This window comes from Sciurus carolinensis, chromosome 6 (assembly GCF_902686445.1).
Source record: "Sciurus carolinensis chromosome 6, mSciCar1.2, whole genome shotgun sequence".
In the NCBI taxonomy this organism is placed as follows: domain Eukaryota; kingdom Metazoa; phylum Chordata; class Mammalia; order Rodentia; family Sciuridae; genus Sciurus; species Sciurus carolinensis.
This window is the reverse complement of record NC_062218.1, coordinates 36275227-36300742: the sequence shown is the minus strand read 5'-3', so window position 1 is coordinate 36300742 and position 25516 is coordinate 36275227. Positions and strand designations below refer to the sequence as shown.

The window sequence follows — 25516 nt, the reverse complement described above, 5'->3', positions numbered from 1 at the left end:
TTAATACTTAATATGAATGGATATATTTTCTTCTCTCCTTTGTGCCTACCTGAGTTGATATCCAGTCGCCGTTTACAGACTTAATATTTCGATCCAAACATACTTTTAATGTTTATCTACTAAGGACTCACTCAGCGCATACCTGCTGTTCCCTTTTAACTTGCTTGGCTTCCTTTTGTAGCATTACTCTGAGGACAAGTCTCAGTCTGTTTCTAATATAAACACTAAGGTATCACTATATCCAAACATTTTGTCACTCAGTTCAAAGAGAAGCTCATGAGCTCAGACTCTCCATTCTCCCGCTCCAGAAGCACGTTATTCTCATGTTTCATGGTATACTTTCTTTTCCTAACTAGACCAGAATCAAACTCCCTCTGACTTCCCCTGCCCAAGCAGAAAGGCTGCGTCTTCCTCCCAGCCTCGCTGTGGTAGAACTGACAGTGGGAAAGGGTTATCCTAGCACATTCATGCTTCCATCAAAGATTCTGATTGAAATTGAACTTGAATTTAGACATACACAGTTGTATCTGATACGTCGGGAACATCACCAGCCTAAAGGCACAGGTTGATCTGAGTATACAGGGAAGAAGGCAAAGGCTCCTCCGTTACAGAATCACAGTCTGCGTGTGCTGGGGGCAACTCTTCTCTGAATTAACTTCTATGTAGGATGCAATGTTGTCTAGAGGAAAGGTAGTAAAAAAGTGTCAGTTGGAAGCCACACACACACAAATAATTTCAGCAATTTTTTGTAACTTAAGTCAATAAAACACCTTTCAGGCAGGAGTCTTATTGCTGAATTTGTGCTTTTGTTTAGAATTACTCTGCATGGTTAAGGTCAGACCTGCTTTTATTCCTGTTTCTAAATTCTCTTTGATAATCCCTCCCCTCGTTGCCTGTACCTGAAACAGATCACACCTACTGGCCCACCCTGGATGTGCCACTGGGGAAACTGAGTCTTTTGATATGTTCAAGAGTGTCTCAGTGCTTTATATATATCAGAGGTGGATGTTCTCCTAACTTACTATAAAAAATACTGAGGAAAAGTTAGATTTTGTGAGGTAATTAGAAGAAAACAAAGCCAGATCCATCAAATTCCATAACCCTTTCTGATGGACCCCAAAAAGCACATAGGGAGGCAGGATCCATGATGTCCAGAACTCCATGTTCCCAGTGTGAAAAACAGGCTTGGGTGAACTGACACCTAAGTGCCTTCTGAAGCAGAAATGGATCCTTTTATCGGGTGCTCCCTCTGGGCTAGGCATTGAGCTAGGCATTTTACACAACAACAACCATGAGTAGTGAACCAGGTGAGCAGGTTAAATAACATGCTGAAGGAACTCTAGAGGTGGCAATGGATCTGGATTTTAAACTCAGGCCTGACTCATGAGGACACACTCAACCTTCCATGCTTCAAAGTGGGCATTTTGTTATAGATACATGTGAACGTGCAGAGTGAAAAATAAGTTTTGAAAAAACACTCTGTTTTATAAAATTAAATTCTGATTTCACATGCATTTGTTTTTATAGGACAAATTACTAAAAAAAAAGTTTCTTAACTGTTAAAATAACTGTGAACATCCACACATAAGTGGAACAACCGCATAGTAGTGTCAAAAGCTGGGAGAAGGAGGTAAATTTAATTTTTTTAGTTTTCTTAAAAAAAAAAAAAAAGAAGAAGAAGTTAAAAGTTTTAGACCTGAACATGAAGTGAGGGGACAAGCAAGGAAGGAGTAATGTGGGAAAAATCCTCATTAGATTACTCAGGATAGACACCATACCTGCCTTAGCCAATCAAGTCAAGTCTCCTAAAGATATTGGCAGTCTTGACATTTTTGTCTTTCTTGTCATTTCATGTGATCATCCTCTCATGGTCAGGCTACAGCAGCAAAAAGTTAGCTACAAACGGAAGCATGCAGTCTTTCTAGGAAAGCTTAGAGACTCAGGTTCTTGCCTTCTCTTTGCAGCTGAGTGGGAAGCCATTAACTAAGACTGAACTCACGGAGAATTTTCTCGCTGATGCGCAGCATTGGCCGGAAGAACAGTGTCATGGCCACACTTCACCTCTTCCAGGCTTTGCTGGGGGACAGCTGTGTTTGCTCCCAACTGAACACAAGCTCATAAAATCTATTTCTGTCCAATGGCACTTGAGCATCTGCAGCTCATTGAGAATTGGGATTAGATTGAACAGACAGAGTTGAAGATAGGAAGAGATGAATGCAGAGATCATTATAAAGGAAAAATTGAGAGCATTTGGTGACTGAAGAACAAGTAGTCAAAGCAGCATCCAGGAATTTTAACCTGAGTGCTTGGGAATGAACACAGCTTGAAAGAAATAAAAGCCAACAAGATAACTGAGGACAAATACGTTAAACAGACAAGGACACCTTCAGGTAAATGTGAAAAGAAATATGTTCAGCTTTGCCAAATTAAGGGTTAAAGTGGCTTCATGCTCTTAAATAATCAGATGGAATGACTCCTGAGGGCTTTCTTCCCTCGTAGTCTTGAATAACTTGATAAACAACTCAGTCCCCCACCGTGATTCCAGATACTTACGAAGAAAAAGTGGGAAAATTAGTCACTTCCCCACAGAGTTTCACTTTTTTCCTCTCATACAGGACGTGACTAAGTGCTGCTCTGTAACAGGAACCATTTTCTTTTTTTCACATGTGTGAATCTACTTGGTTTTCTGAGGCAGCAGCTATCATCACAATAATTTTTCTCATAAAGAAACAGGCTCAGACCCAGGAGTCGCATTTGGACCCAGAGAGCCTGTCCTTATCCCTTGCACATGTTGCACTGCCTTCATGGCTACACTGCGACCTGGTAGTAGCAACCCAGCACCCAACAGAACCCTTCTTCCCTGCTGGAAGTTCGGTGGTATTCTAAGGTTTCCCTGATCCCCAGCTCAGCTTTACAGAAGCCCAACATGGTGCTGGTTTGCTGTCAGAAGTTCTATATTGTCTTTTCTTTTATTACCACCAAAATCTTAGGGTCCTGGAGCCTACTAGAGTTCCAGTTCACTGAGATCCATGCTTAATATAAGATTTCACTTTCTCCTCTCATTGGCACAGTGTATGTTTCTCAGTTACAGTTATCTCTACATCAGGCCTGGGCATTCAATGTCACGGCTTTTCAGTAACATAGATCTTTCGGGACATGCCCATGCATGTGCACACGCACGCACACACACACACTCAGCCATTTTTCTCAAGGGATCTCAGGGCCAGGGTTTCCATCTCTTTCCCAAGATAATCTTGGCCCTTATTTTATGCCTATTCTACTTGTTTTAAGCAAACCAATATGAATTCCCCTGATGACCCTTGTGTATACTGACAATTGCTCTTATTGGAGCCCATCAGATATTGCAATAAAAATTCAAGGATAAAGCAATCTAGTGTTTCCATATCTTTTTTCCCAAAGCCTACTTGATGTCCATACAATTTTTTTTACTTTCCTGACCTTCCCTTCAACATATTTTGAACTTATTAATGAATTTAGGAGGATACTTATTTCCAGAATGAAGTGTCTAATTGCTTCAGATCCACATGAGTGAAAGAAACCCAGTTTTCCCAAAACAAAGAATGTCCACCCATAGATAACAAAGCCATTGGCAAACTTGCATAATCATTTATCTAATTAGCAAATGATTCTCTAAATTTTCCCTTTCTACACACACCCTACATAGGAACGGTACTAAAGAGATGAGATTATTAAGAAATCATTATATATATATATTATATATATATCATTATATATAAATCATTATATATATATAATATAACCATATATATAACCATTATATACATATATATAATCATATATAAATCATTATATATATGTATAATATAACCATATATATATAACCATTATATATATATATATATATATAAAATGGTTTCTTATAATGAACATTGGCTACTACCATCTAATAGTTCAATAAATTTCTAAAAATAGGTACAGATATGATCCAGGCACATGTGCCAAATGGTGGGAGTATGAAGATGTCCATGAGGAAACATTTAGTCGCATCTGTTAGGAAAGCTATTGTAAAAGAGGGAGGGTGAGGAAGAGAGAAAATTTGGCCAGGATGTAGAAAAGTTGGGAGGCTTTTTCACTGTTGGTAAGAATACACATGGTGTAGCCACTACAGAAGACAGAACGGTGGTTCCTCCAAAAATTAAAGACAGAATTACCATACGATTCCTCTTCTGAATATATACCCAAAAAAATTGAAGGAAGGGATTCTGAGATTTGTAAACCCACGTTCGTAGTGGCACTGATCACAATAACTATAGGTGGAAGCAATTTTACCAAAGGGTGAACAAATAAGCAAAATGTGGTGTATTCCCATAATGGAATATTATTCACCCTCTAAAAGCAAGGAATCTTGAAACTGTGATGCTAAATAAAATAAGTCAGGCACAAAAGGACAACTTTGGTGTGATTCCATTTATCTGAGGTACCTAAAATAGTCAACTTTATAGAGATATAAAGTAGCATGGTATTTATCAGAAGCTGGGAGGAGGGGGAATAGGGAGCCATTATTTAACAAGTATAGAGTTTCATTTTGAAAAGATGAAAAAGTTCTAGAAAGGGATAGTGCTGATGGTACACAACAACATAACTATACTATGGGTGAAATGGTCAATTTTATTTTACTACAATTGAAGATACGATGATTTATTTATTTATTTTAAATGCTCATAACAGTTTAATTTGTAATAATTTTAAATTGGAAACAATCCAAATGTCCAAAAACAGTGTAATGGATTTAAAAATTTTTGTACATTTATATAATGGAATACAAATAAGCAATGAGAACGGGTGAGCCTCTATCATAAGCAAATACATGCATAAATCTCACAAGCATGATTTAAAGCAAGGGAGGCAACATAAAACAACTCATACATCACATTAAAATAAAGCTCAAAATTTAGGAAAAATGATTTGTGGCAATACTAAATAGGTTTGAGGAGAAGGAAATCATTACTTTAAGGGCTCATGAAGGATTTTATGAGGTTACCAGCAATGTTCTCTCTCTTTTTTTTTTTTTTAATAAAGGATTTCATCGGAGATCCAAGATGGTGGACTACAGGGTGACTGCATCTCCCGTCGCTCCAGAACTCAGGATTCAAGAAGGGGAGGTATTGAGAGACTCGGACCAACATAGAGCTGCAGGGTGAGTCTCTCTCACTGAGTGAAGCTCGGCCCGGCAGCAGGCCCAGACAGGGGGCAGCTTCTCGGAGCAGGGCAGGGCAGCAAGAGTCTTCCCCAAGCAGCCCTGCTCCCTCCAGCAGCAGGCACGATCCACAGCCAGCTTCTAGGAGCAGGCCCGCCCAGTGAGAGCTTTTCCGCACAGAGCCAACCCCAAGCCCCGGACCCAGAGGCGGGCCCCGGCCCACAAGCGGCTTCTGGGACCAAAGCAGGACAGGGAGAGGCATTCCCTGGGCAGCGTGTCTCCCTCAGGAGGGGGCAGGCCCTGTCTACATCCAGCTTCTAGGAGCAGGACCGCCCAGTGAGAGGATTTCCACGCAGAACCAGCCCCCAGCCCTGGATCCAGTAGCAGGCTAGGGACAGCTTTCTTCCGAAGCACTGCATTATCAGGGTCCTCCAAGACTTCAGGCTACTGAAGGCTGGGAGGTGATATAATGGAAATCTACAGGGACACAATAAGCCAATAGAGGAAATCTGCAATATCTCAGGGTCCCACTGATATCTGACCAATATGAGAAAACAAGGGAAGAAAATGTCCCAAACAAACCTAGATACTATATCAATAAAACCCAACGACAGCACAGCAGAAGAAATGTCACAAAGGGAGTTCAGAATGTACATAATTAAAATAATCAGGGAAGCAAATGAGGAGATGAAAGAGCAAATGCAGGCATTGAAGGAGGAGATGAAAGAGCAAATGCAGGCATTAAATGATCGCACCAATCAACAGTTAAAAGAGCAAATACAGGAAGCAAAAGATCATTTCAATAAAGAGTTAGAGATATTGAAAAAAAAAAAAAAACAGAAATCCTTGAAACGAAGGAAACAATAAACTAAGTTAAAAACTCCATAGAAAGCATAACCAATAGGATACAACACATGGAAGACAGAACATCAGACATTGCAGACAAAATATTTAATCTTGAAAACAAAATTGACCAAACAGAGAAGATAGTAAGAAATCATGAACAGAATCTACAAAAATTATGGGATATCATGAAAAGGCCAAATTTAAGAATTATTAGGATTGAGGAAGGCTTAGAGAAACAAACCAAAGGAATGAACAATCTATTCAATGAAATAATATCAGAAAATTTCCCAAATCTGAAGAATGAAATGGAAAATCAAGTACAAGAGGCATATAGGACTCCAAATATACAAAATTACAACAGACCCACACCAAGGCACATTATAATGAAAATACCTAACATTCAAAATAAAGACAGAATTTTAAAGGCAGCGAAAGAAAATAATCAAATTACATTCAGGGGGAAACCAATAAGAATATAAGCAGATTTTTCAATCCAGACCCTAAAAGCTAGAAGGGCCTGGAACAACATTTACCAATCCTGAAAGAAAACGGATTCCAACCAAGAATCTTATACCCAGCAAAACTTACTTTCAGATTTGACGAAGAAATAAAATCCTTCCATGATACACAAAAGATAAAAAAATTTACAAAAAGAAAGCTGGCATTACAGAACATTCTCAGCAAAATATTCCATACGGAAGAGATGAAAAACAAAGAAGCAAATCAGCAACGGGAGGAACTAGCCTAAAGGAATAGCCAAATAAAGGAGAAACCAAATCATGTCAAAAAACAAAAATGAGTCAAATGACCGGGAATACAAATCATATCACAATAATAACCCTGAATATTAAAGGCCTGAACTCATCAATCAAAAGACATAGACTGGCAGATTGGATTAAAAAGAAAAATCCAACAATATGCTGCCTGCAAGAGACTCATCTCATAGAAAGAGATACCCACAGACTAAAGGTGAAAGGATGGGAAAAAACATACCATGCACACGGACACAGCAAAAAAGGTGGAATATCCATCCTCATTTCAGATAATGTGGACTTCAAGCCAAAACTAGTCAGGAGGGATAAAGAAGGACATTACATACTGCTTAAGGGAAGCATAAATCAGCAAGACATAACAATCATAAATATCTATGCCCCGAACATTGGCTCATCCATGTACGTCAAACAAATCCTTCTCAATTCCAGAAATCAAATAGACCACAACACAATAATACTAGGCGATTTTAACACACCTCTCTCACCACTGGATAGATCTTCCAAACAAAAATTGAATAAAGAAACCATAGATCTCAATAACACAATCAACAATTTAGACTTAACAGACATTTATAGAATATACCATCCAAGAAAGAACGAATACACTTTCTTCTCAGCAGCACATGGATCCTTCTCTAAAATAGACCATATTTTATGCCACAAAGCTACTGTTAGCAAATACAAGAAGATAGAGATACTACCTTGTATTCTATCAGATCATAATGGATTGAAATGAGAATTAAATGACAGAATAAAAATCAGAAACTTCTCTAATACCTGGAGATTAAACAATATGCTATTATATGATGAATGGCTAACAGAAGACATATGGAGGGAAATAAAAAAATTCTTAGAAGTAAACAAGAACAAAGACACATCATATCAAAATCTCTGGGACACTATGAAAGCAGTACTTAGAGGAAGATTTATTTCATGGAGCGCATTCAACAAAAGAAGTAGAAATCAACAAATAAACGACTTAACACTACAGCTCAAAGCCCTAGAAAAAGAAGAGCAGACCAACACCAAAAGTAGTAGAAGACAGGAAATAGTTAAAACCGAAGCTGAAATCAACAATATTGAAACAAAAGAAATAATCAAAAAATTAACAAAATACACAGTTGGTTCTTTGAAAAAATAAACAAAATTGATAAACCCTTAACCATACTAAAAAAGATAAGGAGAGAGAAAACTCAAATTACTAAAATTCAGAATGAACAAGGATATATCACTACAGACAGGAGTGAAATACAAAACATAATTAGAAGCTATTTTGAAAATCTATACTCCAACAAAACAGAAAAACTCGAAGATATCAACAAGTTTCTAGAGACATATGAATTACCTAAACTGAACCAGGAGGACATACACAACTTAAATAAATTAATTTCAAGCAATGAAATAGAAGAGGTCATCAAAAGCCTACCAACAAAGAAAAGTCCGGGACCAGATGAGTTCTCAGCCAAGTTCTACAAAACCTTTAAAGAAGAGCTCATTCCAATACTCCTCGAAGTATTCCATGAAATAGAAGAGGAGGGAACCCTCCCAAACTCATTCTATGAAGCCAATATCACCCTGATACCTAAACCAGACAGAGACACACCAAAGAAAGAAAATTTCAGACCAATATCCTTAATGAACATCAACACAAAAATTCTCAACAAAATTTTAGCAAATCGCATACAAAAATATATTAAAAAGATAGCGCACCATGATCAAGCGGGTTTCATCCCAGGGATGCAAGGTTGGTTCAACAGCAGGAAATCAATAAATGTAGTTCACCATATCAACAGACTTAAAGTCAAGAATCACATGATTATCACAATAGATGCAGAAAAAGCATTTGATAAAATACAGCACTCCTTCATGATCAAAACGCTAGAAAAAATAGGGATAGTGGGAACATTCCTTAACATTGTAAAGGCTATCTACGCTAAGCCCATGGCCAATATCATTCCAAATGGTGAAAAACTGAAAGTATTCCCCCTAAAAACTGGAACAAGGCAGGGATGCCCTCTTTCACCATTTCTATTCAACATCGTCCTTGAAACTCTAGCCAGAGCAATTAGACAAACCAAAGAAATTAAAGGGATACGAATAGGAAAAGAAAAACTCAAACTATCCCTATTTGCTGATGACATGATTATATATTTAGAGGAACCCAGAAATTCCACCAGAAAACTTTTAGAACTGATAAGTGAATTCAGTACAGTAGCAGATTACAAGATCAATGCTCATAAATCCAATGCATTTTTATACATAAGTGATGAATCTTCAGAAAGAGAAGTTTGGAGAACTACCCCATTCACAATAGCCTCGAAAAAAATAAAATAATTGGGAATCAATCTCACAAAAGAGGTGAAAGACCTCTACAATGAGAACTACAGAACACTAAAGAAAGAAATTCAAGAAAACCTTAGAAGATGGAAAGATCTCCCATGTTCTTGGATAGGCAGAATTAATATTGTCAAAATGGCCATACTACCTAAAGTGCTATACAGATTCAATGCAATTCCAATTAAAATCCCAATGATGTACCTTGCAGAAATAGAGCAAGCAATTATGAAATTCATCTGGAAGAATAAAAAACCCAGAATAGCTAAAGCAATCCTCAGTAGAGAGAGCGAAGCAGGGGATATCGCAATACCAGATCTTCAACTCCACTACAAAGCAATAGTAACAAAAACGGCATGGTATTGGTACCAAAGTAGACAGGTAGGTCAATGGTACAGAATAGAGGACACGGATACAAACCCAAATAAATACAATTTTCTCATACTAGACAAAGGTGCCAAAAATATGCAATGGAGAAAAGATAGCCTCTTCAACAAATGGTGCTGGGAAAACTGGAAATCCATATGCAACAGAATGAAATTAAACCCCTATCTCTCACCCTACACAAAACTCAACTCAAAATGGATCAAGGACCTCGGAATCATACCAGAGACCCTGCATCTTATAGAAGAGAAAGTAGGTCCAGATCTTCAACTTGTTGGCTTAGGATCAGACTTCCTTAACAGGACTCCCATAGCACAAGAAATAAAAGCAAGAATCAACAACTGGGATAGATTCAAACTAAACAACTTTCTCTCAGCAAAGGAAACTTATCGGTAATGTGAAGAGAGAGCCTACAGAGTGGGAGAATATCTTTGCCAACCATACTTCAGATAGAGCACTAATCTCCAGAATCTATAAAGAATTCAAAAAACTCTACACCAAGAACACAAATAATCCAATCAACAAATGGGCTAAGGAAATGAACAGACACTTCACAGAAGAAGATGTACAAGCAATCAACAGATATATGAAAAAATGTTCAACATCTCTAGTAATAAGAGAAATGCAAATCAAAACTACCCTAAGATTTCATCTCACCCCAATTAGAATGGCGATTATCAAGAATTCAAGCAACAATAGCTGTTGGCAAGGATGTGGGGAAAAAGGTACACTCATACATTGCTGTGGGTTTGCAAATTAGTGCAGCCACTCTGGAAAGCAGTGTGGAGATTCCTTAGAAAACTTGGAATGGAACAACCATTTGGCCCAGCTATCCCACTTCTTGGCCTATACCCAAAGGACTTAAAATCAGCATACAGGCAAATGGATGAAATTGGAGAATATCATGCTAAGTGAGATAAGCCAATCTCAAAAAACCAAAGGACAAATGATATCGCTGATAAGTGGATGATGACACATAATGGGGGGTGGGCGGGGTTAGTGTTAGGGTTAGAGTTAGGTTTAGGGAGGGGGGCAAGAATGGAGGAAGGAAGGACTGTATAGAGGGAAAAGAGGGGTGGGAGGGGTGGGGGGAAGGGAAAAAATAACAGAATGAATCAAACAACATTACCCTATGTAAATGTATGATTACACAAATGGTATGCCTTTACGCCATGTACAGAGAAACAACATGTATTCCATTTGTTTACAATAAAAATAAAATAAAAATTAAAAATAAATAAATAAAATATAAAATCAGCATACTACAGAGATACAGCCACATCAATGTTCATAGCTGTTCAATTCACAATAGCCCGATTTAGAACCAACCTAGATGTCCTTCAATTGATGAATGGATAAAGAAACAGTGGTATATATATTCAATGGAATATTACTCAGCCATAAAGAATGATAAAATTATGGCATTTGCAGGCAAATGGATGAAATTGGAGAATATCATGCTAAGTGAGTTAAGCCAATCTCAAAAAACCAAAGGATGAATGATCTCACTGATAAGCGGATGATGACACATCCGTGGGAGGGGTTAGTGTTAGTGTTAGGGGTAGGGTTAGGGTTATGGTTAGGGAGGGTGGCAGGAATGGAGGAAGGAAGGACAGAGGGAAAAGAGGGGTGGGAGGGGTTGGGGAAAGGAAAAAATAACAGAATGAATCAAGCAACATGCCCTATGTAAATTTATGATTACACAAACGATATGCCTTGACTGCATGTACAAACAGAGAAACAACATGTATCCCATTTGTTTACAATAAAAAATAATAAAAAATTAAAAAATAAAGGATTTCATGGAGTATGGGACATATCTGCGAAGACGCAGTCACCTGGTGGTCTGATGAGTGTGAGACGTGGCAGCTCTGCTGCTGCACTCTGCGATCGCACAGAGCAGGTGCTCAACACTTGTCACCGGTAGTCCTTCATTTATAGCCATAAATCAAAGAACAGGGTGTTACCATCGTGAAATGTTAACCACTCAGCTCCACCAGAGGAATTGAAAATGTTTAACCAAAGATACAATTCTAACACACAGGGTCCATTTCCAAAACTAGGTTAAGACTATGGAGTGGATGGAAAGAAAGGAAATGACGTGGGCGCAAAAGTCAAAGTCCAGACACTGAATGATTAGCGTGACTTTTGGGTACACGGTGTGTCACAGGAGGTAGACAGAGCAGCAGGAAGCAGTCGGTGGCAGGCTGGGGTGTCAGGGCTTGGACATCTTGGTCTCGCGTTCCGAGAGCTGCATGACCCCTCCCTGAAGCACTGCCTCGGTCGCCCTTCTTGTTGAGGCAGCAGGTCATTCACTTTGAGTCCAGCGGCACTGATGCCTGTATGCCTCCAAAATTTGCTTAGTCCCCATCCTATCCACCCTACCTAGAATGATTCTTCTTTCAGTATCCTAAGGACTCTCGCATATTCCTAGAAGAGAGAAAGGGGAGAGCTCTGGGCAGTTGACGGTGATGTAAGAAGGCGAGAAGGCCCCTGCCTGGCTAGGACCTGATAGGTGGAACCAGGTCAAGCGCTCTCATTTTTCTGCGAGAGTGTTGGAATGGAGATCACCCTCATTCTATAGCCAATATAGCATAATTAGAAATATAAAGTACTAAATATCCAAGTACTATTCCTGAAAAATTCCAACAGAAATTCTGTCAATTCTATAGCCAAATAGCATGATTAGAAATATAAAGTGCTAAAAACTAAATATCCAAGTACTATACCTGAAAAATTCCAACAGAAATTCTGCATGTGTGTGTGTGTGTGTGTTTTAATATGTAACATATGAATTTTTTTGTCATACTGGTGTGGAGGCCAAGCTAATCTTCTCTATATTGCTCCAATTTTAGTATATGCTGTTGAAGCGGGCACTTTTTAACTAAATATATAATTCTAATGATAATGAAAACCATATCAAGGCTCTTCTGAACAGTGGAACTAAAAGAAATTCCAACCCACACCTATGCAACATGACTAGGACAATACATGATTCTTATAAGAATTTTAGACACATCTCTTGACACAGTGCACAAAGTGACAGGGTAGAGAGAAATAGGAATCACAGTAGGGACCATGCAAGATTTGAAAAAAATCAGGACAACTACTGAGACCCGGAGGTCTGGAAAGTGATCCAGTCTGACCACAATGTATATCAAAACAAATCCTTGAAACATTTTCAACCAGTCTGCCCAAATTTCTTCTTAGTGGCTCTGGTCACAGATTTGCCTTTTCTGGAATCCAAAAGGAAAACAAAAGAACATCAGGCTAGTATAGTAACCTGCTAAAGATCCGAAACTAGGGTAAGAGTCCTGCAGCCTTAATAGGCCTGTGTCAGTACATTGCTCTTCATTAAAAGAAGTCAGCCTAATGTTAGATAATGGAACTTTCCCGACCTATTGACTATGTTGCATCATTAGCTGAAATTATCTGTGAGCCAATATGTGAGCAATTTCTCATTATTCACACATTAGAGTTCAGCATCTTGGGATTCCAAATCTCTTAGCAATAATTTAACAGTAAGACCACAATGTCTCATTGTTTTCTTGTGAGCGTCATCTTCATGTGATTCTCTCCAAGTCCATTATTCATTCTTTTCTGTTCCTTCTGGCTATTCTTTCCCTTCTCAATAGTGACTCCAAATTATTAATCTTCTTGTGGTACCAAATGCAGACAGATGACTAAAAAGGGGCCAGTTTTTAGTGTGAATCTTGTTTCATATTTGAATATTAACCAGAGAGCATCCCTAACGCCATTCAATTCTAGAAATGTGTTAGGTTAGTATTGTGTATGTTGATTTGATGAAACCAGTGGAATGGTCTTACTGTTTAAGTGCAAAAAGATACAACATTATGTAGTTTTTAAAAAATCAATTAAGTGTATTATATAAAAGACTATTTATGCCTAATGAGGTGGACTACCTAAGAATCAAATATTCAGGAACTCTACATGAAAACAAATTTTGCATTAAAACTTTTGTATGGCCCATTTATGAAACTTAAAGTGAATGATTGGGCACTAAATTTAGTAGTGTTTGCAATAGAAAAGTTTTCTCTTTCAGGAATAAATTTATCCATGGATTATAATTGCTATTGAATATTACATCTGAGGAACAAAATATGGATTTCTGCCCCTAAGTGGTTTTCAGATTTACACTCTTGGAAGGTGATAATTTATATTTAATTTTAGTACAAATCAGTTGTAGTTCCTTATAGCTCACAAGAAGGCTAGAATCTAAAGTTAATTTTTAGGTAGTTTAAACAAAAAGTGTGATGAAAATGTATTTTGAAAATCTCTTAAGCCATTCATAGAATGCAATATATATAGCTTCATAGAATTTTTAAGTGTGTAATGTATATATTATTCCATACATGAAATAAAAATATGCAAAATGCCCAACAGAATAAATCAAACAACATTACCCTATGTAAATTTATGATTACACAAATGGTATGCCTTGACTCCATGTACAGAGAAACAACATGTATCCCATTTGTTTACAATAAAAAAAATAAAGAGGGATTAAAAATTTAAAAATATAAAAAATTTCTATAAAAATGCACTAGAAAACTGTTGCTAAACTATATCCATTGTTATTTATATAAATCAAATGATGAAACACTACTCAAGGAATTTGGTGTCATGAAATAGGTATGAACTATAAGGATTCAGAGAAGGAAAAGGGCTGACTTCTCTTTTCTGATTAAAATTTTCCTGGTAGAACAACCATTTGCTTTTAACCCATTTTGTTACATTACCCCAGATGTGGAACAACTTTTAAAACTTTTATATTGAGCAACAGATAAACTACTTTTGGCAACTTTCAAATAATATTTTAATGTTATGGTCATAGAATTAAAAACTTGGAACTTCGCTAAAACGCAAATGTATTATGGTATACTGAAGAAACAGAACCAATAGAACAGAAAGAGAAAAAGATTCTTTAATGAATTGGCTCATGTGATTTTATATGCTGGCAAGTCCAAAATCTGCAGCATACACCACAATTATGGAAATCCACAGAGGAGAAGCCGATTGAGTTTGAAGGCAGTCTGCTAGAAGAATCCCCTCTCCTTGGGGCAAATCAACTAACTGGATGAATCTTGCCAAAATTATTGAGGGATAATCTGCTTCACTCAAAGTCTACTGATTTAAATGTTATTCTCATTTTTAAAATACCTTCACAAAAACATCTAGAATAATGTTTAACCAAATACTTGGGTATCATGACCTCCACAAGTTCACACATAAAATTGATCATCTCACTCAATTGTAAGAGGTTCTTATAGGTCAGGGATAGTCCAGTTTTAGCTCACAGCCACATTTATATGACTCACAAAATCCAAAGGCCAGAATCAATGTGTTGGCAGGTGGATTGCTTCTAAAGGCTTGAGTCCAGGCTTCTCCCCTTGGCTTAGAGATGGTTGTCTTCTTGCTGTCTAAGTCTTTTCACATCATCTTGCCCCTATACACACCTGTTCCTGAATTTTCCCTTTTTATGAGGACAATAGTCATATTGGATTAGCACCCACCTTAATGACCCCACTTTAACTTGATTACCTTTGTTAAGAGGAAAAATAATAAATCTCCAAATAAGATCACATCTGAAGTACCAAGGTTATAATTTCAACATAGAATGGAGGTATAATTCAACCTATAATAAGCATCATATCCAAAAAAATCAGCATCAACCATGGGAATGTGAGCAAAACTCATCTTGCAAATGTTGTCTCTTAATCAATCTTTAATCTTTAATCAATTTGCCACAAAGACTTACCAAAGCCTGGCTTTGTTTATCTTCAGCAGAACCAATGCAAATGAGAATCAAATGAATTTATCTGAGAATTATGGTTTGCCTGAAGTTTCTCCTTTGCTACCAAATTTGTCAGCATTACCTCCTATAAGCAACTGTCAAACAATGGCAATTACGCTCCTCCTTTATTACTTCTCAATTTCCCTCAAACTTTACATTTACATTTCACTTGGTAAGTACTAGATCCCACAAAAAATTAACTGTTTTTATCGTAATTTAAATTTTTTAAAATTTTTTATTGTAATTTTTGCTTGTACTTCTATAAGAAATTTATTTGTTGTATGCTATTTGCTATTCCATATTGTAAAGGTTTTTGAATCATGTTACATATATTATTTTATATAATGTAACTATTTTATGTTACACCAATATAGTTTTATGCTTACACATAGGCACTTTACTATATTATAACAACATCTAAAAATGGATTGGGGGTTCTTGACATGATATAAAGCATTATATTTTTTTGTCCTTTAAAATAATGGAAAATAAATTCCTGGTTAGTGTCCCATGCAGAGTTTCTGACTTTTAGAGATTGTTTACTGACATTAAGAGATCAGATTTCAGAGTGGTAAGATGATAGAAAGTTAACAATTGAACTGTGATTTCATGAAATTTTCTTCATAAAAAAGGAAGGGAAGTTCTTCAAGCTAAGAAAAAAGACACGGAGGTGTATAAATACAAAAGTTCCAAACATTTGGGCACACTAGTTACACAATAGGTTTTGATTAGGAGACAAGGTACAGAGCAGAGCTTCATCTGGAAAGTTAGTTCAGAGAGGGTCTTCAGTCCCAAGTTAAAGAGGTAAGAATTTACTGATAAGCAACAGAGCTATCAGTGATATTATGATGGATGGGAAATTCAGAAAGCTTTCTTGGGTGGTACAAAAGGAAGGCTAAAACTAGATGCAAGGTGACAAGTATGAATTAAAGACAAGATTAAAATCTTCAGGTGCCCTCTATTGGTGATTAAGGGGTGATGCAGCTCATATGGAATATTTCTGCACAGTTAGAATAAAATAAACAGGAAGGAAATTCTCCTCCTCAGAATGAAACAGTGCCAAAAATAAAGTCACACAGGGTTCCCCAACAGTCAACAACATTATCCTCTGGAAAGCAATCAATATACAATAAAAATTCAGATAGAGAGCTGAGAATGAAAAAATTTATCTTCTCCAGTGATTAGAGAATAATCTGGAATTTGTGGAGAAAACAAAAATATAAATCTTTAAGCACCTTTAAAAATCTGAAAATGGTTTGGAAATGTATTTATAGACTTTCATTCCAGTTGGTTTTCAAGATAAGTTAGAAACTGTGTGCGAGAATGTAGTTCAAAATATCTCCTAAGAGGTGTTCACCTAGAACCATCAGAAAGTACATTTATGAGGCAAAACTTATGACCTGAATTCAGAACAAGAGAGAATAAGGTAAGACCATTCCAATTCCTTGAAAGGAGCTTTAATATAATGTCCCATCAGGGGACTGGTCCTCCAGCATCCCCCCTGGCTTGCTCTATCTTCTGTCCTCTTTGCCTTCCTCCTCATTGAGATGTAAGCCCTTTTCTCTAGAAAGAAATGAGAAGAGAGAGTGACTGAAAGTCTGGAGGACAAGAGGCAAAAAAGAAGTATTTCATTCTCCAACTCTGCATTACATTTTCAATTGTTTTTGGCAATTTGCTAGCGAGTTTTGAAAATAAGCAGCTATCTGCAAACTTAGATAAATCAATTAATATTTGTTTCCACATTTCTAAGATGTGTTAAGAGGATGGCAAACATGCTCTATAACATCCTTTCCAACTATAAATACAAAAGTATCACTTATAATTGAAGAACTCGGAGTTGTCTCTACTCCACCACCTCCCATTGTACAGAAGAGGAATTCAAGGCCCAGATATTTTCCATGCTTTCCCTAAGTAAAAGAAACTGAACTGGAATCAAGATGTACAACTACTATGGCTTTTCTACTCTGTTCTTAGTCCTTTTTACTTAAAGTAGAAAAGCCAGTCTGTATTTCAGAGAGATGCAAGCTTTAAATATATACAAGTGACCAATTTCCTAAACCAAATTAATTTTTCAGTCCTAATGCTATTTAAGTGCATGTGTCTGTAGATATAGATATCTATATGTATGTATATATACATATATCCCTATATTCTTGTATATACATATTTTTTGATGTGCTATATATTCAAGAAAAAATATTTTGTTGTGCAATTAAGTATTAGACATTATTTTAGGATTTTAGTTCTCTTAAACAGACTTGGAATTTTCTTCTTGAACATCCTATCCTTGTATTACTACTATATTCACCTTCCTGGAATTATCCATTTGATCTCCCACATGTTATTTTGTTTCTTCCATTTAAAATCAGCAATTTTACTAGTGGTGTAGTAAAATTTGCCAAAGATATTAAAATGCAATTCTTAAACAGCAGGCATGACTGCTTCCAAATTTGTGTATTCTATGTGGTCTGGGTCAGGTCTGTTTGGTACGCTATAGAAAAGGATTGAGTGATAAAACAACTTGATTAAACCATTTCACAAACAGGTGTTTATAGATATGTAAGAAGCCAGATTATAAGCACCATTGGGAAAAGTCAGAGAGATGACACAATATTCAGTGATTGTTTGGGCCAAACCAGCATTCAGTTCCTTTTCTGAAAATGGTACCACATTGCCATCTAAAGAACTCTTCCCTCTTTCCCTCATCATCCATGTAGCTTCAAAGCCCCATGACAAGCCCATGTGGCAGACCTGACCAATGTCAGCCCCACATCCTTCACACCACAGAGGGTGGTCCAGATCGGGCATGTGACCCAAGGCAAAGTGCCAAATCTCCATCCCTGTCTCCATTCCACAATTTATCTAATTATATTATGCTTTAAGTTTTGTTGCTTTTTTTTCTTTTCTGAAAAGACTATATTACTTATCTGATCTACCTTATTCAATTGTTCAGATGAAATGAGTTGACACACAATGTTTGAAAATGTTTTACTAAGTCAAAAGGTCTTGTTTTTGAGAGACAGTGGGAAAGGGAGAGAATGGGAATTCATTAATATGAACCTGTAATTGCACTGCAAGCGTAAAAAATGCTCAGCCCAAATTCTTTAGTAAGTATGACTGGCAGACTTTCCTTTATAAAAAAAAAAAAAAAACCACAGAACTGAAATTTAATCATATGTCATTCTGTTCATCCATTTAAAGTGTGCAATTCAGTGGTTTCTATTATATTCACATAGTTGCACAATGATTACCACAAGAACAATTTCATACCACAGGAGGAAATCCCACATGGAGGCAGAATGATATATTTCAAACCAAGGATTCAATCTCCATTTAAACTGCCTGAGACCAGAAGTGTTTCATATTTCAGCATTTCTGAAGATTTTGAACAATTTGCCTAGACTTTAGGCCATTCACAGATCATGAAAAAATATGATAAATCTGTTTCTACAGAAGCTTATGCAACACCTCATATCTATAGTTTGTGTCATATTTTTAAATATGTATTCATATGTTTGAACACATTTGCTATTCTCAATGCAATGCTGTGCTATAATCATGGCATACTGTCCATATATTATAAAGCAATAAAATTAAAACATAAAAATATTAAATACCATTAATTTGTTGAGAGGAACCTAAAATGCAGATCTCCTATGAATCCTTTGTTATCTTTATTGCACAATGTTTTATAGATTGCAGATAAGCCACTTATATACATCTCTAAAGTAGGGTGACTTCAAAAATCCTTCCAAGGCTCAAAAAGAGTCAAAATTCAATATATTACCTAAATACTTATGTTATTTCTTTTCTATCATTATTAGTCATCAAAAGGTCACTATAAAAATGAAAAACTTTTTAAATCTTTTTTCCATTTATTAAGTGTCATTTTTTTTAAAAGCCTGGTGTTTGTGAAATTATGATTGTTACCATGATGATGACTGTAATATCAAACTATTCATAATTCATTCCTAAGTGAACCAAACAGAATGAAATTAGATAAACACTGAGTTTATTTCTTTTAAAACAGAACTCATACTTAACAATGATATGAAAAATATATGCAAAAATTGAACTCAACATTTATTGAATACCCACTCTATGCCAGGCCTTGTACCAGTTTAGTAGTTGAACAGTTTGCTCTTTCAATTAAGGTTGTAATTGAATTTGCCCCTACCTTCTTGTGATTTTTAAGCTAAAACACTAAAAATATAGGACATAATGCTTCCCCTGATAATAGGCCAAGAAAGAAAAGATGCTTGTTTTGATTAACAAAGAAATAGAAAAATAATTTGAAATTATGAAAAAAAAAACAGTACTAATAAGAGTTTGGAAAGACCTAGTTCTTCTACAGAGCACTATGCTCTATGTACAAGAACCTTTAAAGACATCAGCTGTTTTGACCTAATGATTTCATTTCTAAGAACTTAGCCTCATGAAACAATCACTGACATTCATAAAGTGATAACAAAAGGATGTTCAATTAAATATAATATTTAATAACAAAAATTGGGAAGAATCGGGAGATCAAAAAAAAAAATGACCAGTTAAGATGGTTATAATAAGAGTGTCATCAGCAAGATGGAAGAAACAGGAGGTCTCCAGGTCACAGTCCCCCACCCAAGCAATAATCTAACAGCCATTCACAGCAAAAAAATGCCTTTGTGGGGGCTTTGGGATTCAGTACATTTCAAAACCCTGGTGAAATTTAAGATCCAGGAGAGTCACTTTGAGAATTCAAATCTGCAGACTTGGTGTCAGGCTTATCAAACTTGATCCCAGCTATAGACTGAAAGGATTCCAATATGGCTACAGCTTTAGCTCCAAATCTCCTTGACTATAGTAATATACCCAGCCATGTCTACCAAAAGAGGAGACATGCCTACCTGTGCCTCTAGCAACACTAACTTCATACCTATCTATGAATGGATTCCAAAGCATATCTGTAACTCTGTTCCACTCCTGCTCTACCATGCTCCAGGAATGCTAGCCCAGGAATTCAGCAATACCCACTGTGCCTCTAGTAGAATGCCCACCAACTTTACACCCAGATATGGACTCTGAAGCATTCCTGTGACTTACTTCCAACCCTGTTTTACTTTGGTCCAGGGGAAGTTTCACCTGCTCCGGGAACCAGTGGAAGATACACCCAACCAAGTCCAAGTGGTTGACCTTGTCTCAGTAGCAGATTCTGCAAAGCAGTCCTGTGACCAGCTCTAGCTCCACTCTTCCACAGGAGTCCTCCCCACCCAGGGACCCAGCAGGCAATATGCCTATCTGTGCACCCATAACAGGCCTGCCACCCCCAACCTGACTAGTCCTTGAAGCAGCCCTGTGACATGGCCTCACTCTAATGCAGTCCCCAGGAAGTTCTTCTCACCCCAAAATCTTCCCAGGGACCCAAATTGCTTAGGGACTTGACAGGATCCACACCTGTGGTCCCCTGTTAACAGGCCCACTGTCTGCAGACTCAACTGGGATTGATGAGGCATCAGTCCAGGGACCTGGAAAGAGAAGAACATAACCAGCCAAAACCATTCTTTCAAGACAGAGGTGTTTTTTCCCTCGGATATACAGACCTCAATACAAGGCTACAAAGGAACTACAAAAAAAATCAGAAAACAGTAGCAAAAGCCTTACCTTTAAATGTAAATGTATAAAATTTTCCAATTAAAAGAAATAGAGTATCTGAATTAATTCTTTTTTTAAAAAAACCAACAATATACTGCTTATGAGAGACTGATTTTAGCTTTAAGGACACATAGGCTGAATGTGAAGGCATGGGGAAAGATAGTCCATGCAAATGATAACTGGAAGAAACCAGTTTGATATTCTCATATCATACAAAACATAGTCAAAATCTAAACAAGAGACAAAGAAGGTCATTTTATGATAAAAGGGCTAATTCAGTAAGAAGATATAATTATAAATATGTATTCACCATCAAACCACCTAAATATATAAAGAAAGCATTAACAGAACTGGAGAGAAACATTTAGTCATTCCCCACCTTTACCCACTGAGTATATGTTCCAAAATCACTGACAGATGCCTGAAATCAAAAACATATCAAGTTCTATAACTATTAAACCTTTTTTATATTAACTAAGCACTTATCACACATTATGGTCATAAACTCTGCCCTTTGAATATAATAAAATTAACATGAATTTCTTTTTCCTTCTTCATAATTTCATAAATATAAGATTTATTCTTACCATAGACCTTGGCAATGCCAGCATATACTTTTTAATTAAACTGAGAACTTTCATCTTTTCATTTAAAGGAAGTCACTTTACGGCTTCTCTTTGGTTTATCCAAATGGCCAGCAACACTAGCCTTGTACTTTGGTGTCATTATTAAGTAAAACAAGGACTATTTGACCATTAGCACTGTGGTAGCACAACCATTGATCTTACAATCAAGTCAGTTACTAAGTGACTAATGAGTAGTTGGTGGACACACCACCAGACAAAGAGATGATCCATGTTCCAGGGAGGATGGGCAAGATAGTTCCTGATTTAATTGTGCTACTCAGAATGGTGTGCCACTTAAAACTTATGGAATGTTAATTTCTGGCATTTTTTCATTTAACTAGAGTTGACCACGGGTAACTGAAACGGCAGAACACAAACCACAGATAGGGAAGCTTGCAGGAAACTGCAATGCCCCATTTTCTATGAAGGATAAATGGTTCAGAAAAGTAAATCAACAGGAAACAGTGGCACTGATTAATACTATACTAAAACAAAACAGATCTAACATCCATAGACAGATGTTTCCACTCAACAGGAAAAGAATACACACTCCTCTCAAGAGCACATGAAACATTACCAGGATAGATTACATGTTAGGTCACAAAGGAAATCAACAAATTCAAGAAAATAAAAATCATTCAATTATTTTTGTGACCTCAATGGCATAAAACTACAAATCAATAATAATAACAAAACAGGAAAATTCATAAATACATGGCACTCTTGGTCAACTGTTAAAGATGAAATCAGAATGGAATTTTTAAAATTAATCAAGAAAACCAAGCCAATCTCAAAAAACTAAAGGACGAATGATCTCGCTGATAAGCGGATGAGGACATATAATGGGGGGTGGGACGGGCTAGCATTAGGTTTAGGGTTAGGTTTAGAGTTAGGCTAAGGAGAGCAGTAAGAATGAAGGAAAGAAGGACTGTGTAGAGGGAAAAGAGGGGTGGGAGGGGTGGGAGGGGTGGGGGGGAGGGGAAAAATATAATAAACATCATTACCCTATGTAAACGTAAAAAAAAAAAATAAAAAAAAATTTCAAAACTAAAAAAAAAAAAAAAAAAAAACCAACAAAAATAAAACATACCCAACTTATGGTATGCAGCAAAAAACAGAGCTAGAAAGAAAGTTTTAAACAATAAATGCCTACATTAAAATAGAATAAAAATACAAAATAAGCGACCCAATTTTATACCTCAAGGAACTAGATCAAGAACAACCTTAGTCCAACGTAAGCAGGAGGAATAAGATTAGAACAGAAATAAAGAATAGGAAAATCAATAAAAATAAGGGTCAGTTTTTGAAGAAACAAACCAAATGGACAACCCCTTTAGTTAGGCTAAGACAAAAAAGAGAGACGACTCAAATAAGATCAGAAATGAAAGAATAAACATTATATAAAATAAAGGAGATCATAAAGACCTGTCATGAACAACTCTACATAAACATACTGGATAATCTAGAATAAAGGAATAAACTCCTAAAACCTCACAACCCACCAAAATTGAATTGAGAATAAATAGAAATATTAAACAGGGACTGGGGATTTAACTCAATGGTAGAACACGTGCCTAATATTTCCAAGGTCCTGGGATGGAATGTTGAGAGGCAGAAGAGAGAGGTGGGACGGGGGGACGTGGGGAGAGAGAGAAATACCAATAGCAAATAGGGATACTGAATCAGTAAACATAGACCTCCCAGTAAAGGAAGTGCCATCATAAGATGGTTTTCTGGGTGTATTCTACCAAACATTCAAAAGAAGTAATGCAATTCTTCTAAAACTCTTAAAAAAAAAAAATAAGAGGGAATGCTAATAAACCTATTTTATTAGGCTAGTATCACCCTGGATACCAAACTAGAAAGATTCCAGAATAAAAGAAAACTACAGGCCCAAATCCCTATTGAATGTAGATGACAAAATATTCCCCAAATGCTAGCAAAACAATTTTCAATAGCATACACACACACACACATACACACACACACACACACACACACACACACACACACAAGCTCATACTCTGACCAACAGGAATTTATTTCTGAGATGTAAGGATGTTTCAACACTCATAAATCAATCGTATTCTTACACTCCGCTGATGAACCTGCTGAAAAAGAAATTAGGAAAATTATCCCACTATAATAAGCTAAAAAAAAAAAATAAAACAAAACACTTGAGAATCAGTCCAACAAAGGAGTGCAGGACCTCTACAATGGAAACTGTAGAACACTAAATAAAGAAATTAAAGAAGAGCTCAGAAGAAGAAAAGACCTCCCATGATCTTTAATATTTATTAATAATTAATATTGTCAAAATGGCCATACTACCAAAAGAAGCACTATACAGATTCTATACAATTCCCGTAAAAATTTCAATCACGTTCTTCACAGAAATAGCAAAGGTAGTCATGAAATTCATTTGGAAAAATAAGAAAACAAGAATAGCCAAAGTGATTCTGAGTGAGAAAAGCAAAACAGGAAGCATCATCAGACCTTAAATTACAGAGCTAGAGTAACGAAGACAGCATGAAACTGGCACCAAAACAGGCATGAAGGCCAATGGAAGAGAAAACACAGAGATAAACCCACATCAACACAGTTACCTCACACTAGACAAAGGTGCCAAAAGCACACATTGGAGAAAAGATAGCCTTTTTACCAAATTGTGCTAGGAAAACTGGAAATCTGTATGTAGTAGAATGAAAATTAATCCCTACCTCTTACGCTGCACAAAATTCAAAGTGGATCAGAGACCTAAGATTTAGACCAAAAACCTTGTACCCGCTAGAAGAAAATGTAGCCCAACACTCTCACATGTCAGCTCAGGAACTGACTTCCTTAACAAGATTCCTAAAGCACAAGAAGTAAAATTTAAAAAATCAATAATTGGTATATCAAATTAAAAAGCTTCTTCACAGCAAAGGAAACAATTAAGAATGTGAAGAGAGAGCCAACAGAATGGGGGAAAATCTTTGCCACCTGCTCCTCAGATAGGACATTATAATCCAGGAAAAACAAAGAACTCAAAAATTTTAACAAGCAACCCAATAAATAAATGGACAAAGGACACTTCTCAAAGGAAGAAATACAAATGGTCAATATGAAAAGATGTTCAACATCTATAGCAATTAGAGAAATGCAAATTAAAACTACATTGAGATTTCATCTCACTCCAGTCAGAATAGCAATTATCAAGAATACAAGTAACAATAAATGTTGAAGAGGATGTGGGGAAAAGGGTGGCACTGCAAATTGGTACAATCACTCTAGAAAGCAGTATGGAGATTCCACAAAAAATAGGAATGAAACCAGCACTTGACTCCACTATCCCACTCCTTGGCATATATCCAAAAGATTTAAAATTAGTATACTACAGTAATGCAACCACATAAACGTCTATATTAACATAACTCATAATAGTCAAGCTATGGAACCAACCTAGGAACCCTTCAACAGATTAGTGGATAAAGAAAATATATATACATGATGGAGTATTACTCAGTCATAAAGAAGAAAAATTTTATGACATTTGGCAGTAAATGGATGAATATGGAGACTATCATGCTAAGTGAAACAAGTCAGTCCCCAAAGTCAAAGGTAGAATGTTGTCTTGAATATGCAAAAACTAATCCAAAATAAAGAGGGGGATAAAAAGTAATAAAAGAAAGTTCAGTGGACTAGACAAAGGGAAATAAAGGGAAGGGAGGAAGGATGTTGTAGGGAAAGACAGAGAAATTAATCTGACCTAACATTTCTATGTACATATATGAATAAACCACAGTGAATCTCAACATCACACACATCCACAAGACACTAATTTTTTTAAAAATCTATAAGTAAATATCAGAAATATTAGTAGGGTAGAAGGAAGAGAACAGGGGGTGGGAGACAAGTAGTGGAAGGGAATGTACTGGGGACTGAATTA

At 36.5% G+C, this 25516-nt stretch overlaps 1 pseudogene; it reads right to left on the bottom strand.

Moving 5' to 3' along the window:
• Positions 1-12291: 12291 nt before the first annotated feature.
• Positions 12292-12391, bottom strand: LOC124987723 (uncharacterized; annotated as a pseudogene).
• Positions 12392-25516: the final 13125 nt, after the last annotated feature.